Genomic DNA, 2,257 nt, shown 5'->3' with positions numbered 1-2,257 from the left:
TGAATTCTCTAAGCCACAAGAAAGATAAAATATGCTCCTCTATTATAATCTTTATCTAACAACTTACTAGAGACCTTAACTTGTCCATCAAGTTTTCCAGTATCTTTAGTCAAGAAGTTTCAGTCAGAAGATTTAGGTTATAAAATAATCACAAAGGGAAAAAAAAAAAAAATCACTACCACTTTCCCTTGGTACTCTAGGCAAACATTCCACCTAACTTTCCATGATGATTTGGGATTTATCCTAGATTTTGAAATTTCACTCAAATTCTACATTCAATTTGGCCACCTAATCCTGTTAATTCTATTCCTTTAATATCTTCCAATTCTGTTTCCCTCATTTTAGCACCATTTCCACAACAATATTCTATGTCTTTTTTTCCCCCCTTCATTTTGCAGTGGATTTTTAACTGGCTTCTCTACTGTCAGTGTTATCAGTCCTAATATCTGTTTCCCCCAATTAAATCCTAAACATTCATCTCAGTGATATTTCTAAGATACAGATCTGATCTACATATAGGATGCATGTTAAAAATCCCTTAACAACTTTTTATAGCTTCAGACTTATGGAAAATATATGAAAGTATTCATCAGTTCAGTTCAGTCGCTCAGTTGTGTCCAAATCTTTGCGACCCCATGAATCGCAGCACGCCAGGCCTCCCTGTCCATCACCAACTCCCGGAATTCACTCAAACTCAACGTCCATTGAGTCGGTAATGCCATCCAGCCATCTCATCCTCCGTCATCCCCTTCCCCTCCTGCCTCCAATCCCTCCCAGCATCAGAGTCTTTTCCAATGAGTCAACTCCACATGATGTAGCCAAAGTACTGGAGTTTCAGCTTTAGCATCATTCCTTCCAAAGAAATCCCAGGGCTGATCTCCTTTAGAATGGACTGGTTGGATCTCCTTGCAGTCCAAGGGACTCTCAAGAGTCTTCTCCAACACCACAGTTCAAAAGCATCAATACTTCGGTGCTCAGCCTTCTTCACAGTCCAACTTCACATCCATATGTGACCACAGGAAAAACCATAGCCTTGACTAGATGGACCTTTGTTGGCAAAGTAATGTCTCTGCTTTTGAATATGCTATCTAGGTTGGACATAACTTTCCTTCCAAGGAATAAGTGTCTTTTAATTTCATGGCTGCAGTCACCATCTGCAGTGATTTTGGAGCCCCAAAAAATAAAGTCTGACACTGTTTCCACTGTTTCCCCATCTATTTCCCATGAAGTGATGGGACCAGATGCCATGATCTTTGTTTTCTGAATGTTGAGTTTTAAGCCAACTTTTTCACTGTCAACTTTCACTTTCATCAAGAGGCTTTTTAGTTCCTCTTCACTTTCTGCCATAAGGGTGGTGTCATCTGCATATCTGAGGTTATTGATATTTCTCCTGGCAATCTTGATTCCAGCTTGTGCTTCTTCCAGTCCAGCATTTCTCATGATGTACTCTGCATATAAGTTAAATAAGCAGGGTGACAATATACAGCCTTGACTTACTCCTTTTCCTATTTGGAACCAGTCTGTTGTTCCATGTCCAGTTCTAACTGTTGCTTCCTGACCTGCATACAGATTTCTCAAGAGACAGGTCAGGTGTTCTGGTATTCCCATCTCTTTCAGAATTTTCCAGTTTATTGTGATCCACACAGTCAAAGGCTTTGGCATAGTCAATAAAGCAGAAATAGATGTTTTTCTGGAACTCTCCTGCTTTTTCCATGATCCAGCAGATGTTGGCAATTTGATCTCTGGTTCCTCTGCCTTTTCTAAAACCAGCTTGAACATCAGGAAGTTCATGGTTCACGTATTGCCTGGCTTGGAGAATTTTGAGCATTACTTTACTAGTGTGTGAGATGAGTGCAATTGTGTGGTAGTTTGAGCATTCTTTAGCATTGCCTTTCTTTGGGATTGGAATGAAAACTGACCTTTTCCAGTCCTGTGGCCACTGCTGAGTTTTCCAAATTTGCTGGCATATTGAGTGTAGCACTTTCACAGCATCATCTTTCAGGATTTAAAATAGCTCAACTGGAATTCCATCACCTCCACTAGCTTTGTCCGTAGTGATGCTTTCTAAGGCCCAGTTGACTTCACATTCCAGGATGTCTGGCTCTAGGTCAGTGATCACATCATCGTGATTATCTGGGTCATGAAGATCTTTTTTGCACAGTTCTTCTGTGTATTGTCGCCACCTCTTCTTAATATCTTCTGCTTCTGTTAGGTCCATACCATTTCTGTCCTTTATCGTGCCCATCTTTGCATAAAA

This window comes from Bos taurus, chromosome 3, assembly GCF_002263795.3.
Source record: "Bos taurus isolate L1 Dominette 01449 registration number 42190680 breed Hereford chromosome 3, ARS-UCD2.0, whole genome shotgun sequence".
Classification (NCBI taxonomy): Eukaryota; Metazoa; Chordata; class Mammalia; order Artiodactyla; family Bovidae; genus Bos; species Bos taurus.
The sequence above is the reverse complement of the archived record's forward strand: the minus strand, read 5'-3'. Positions refer to the sequence as shown.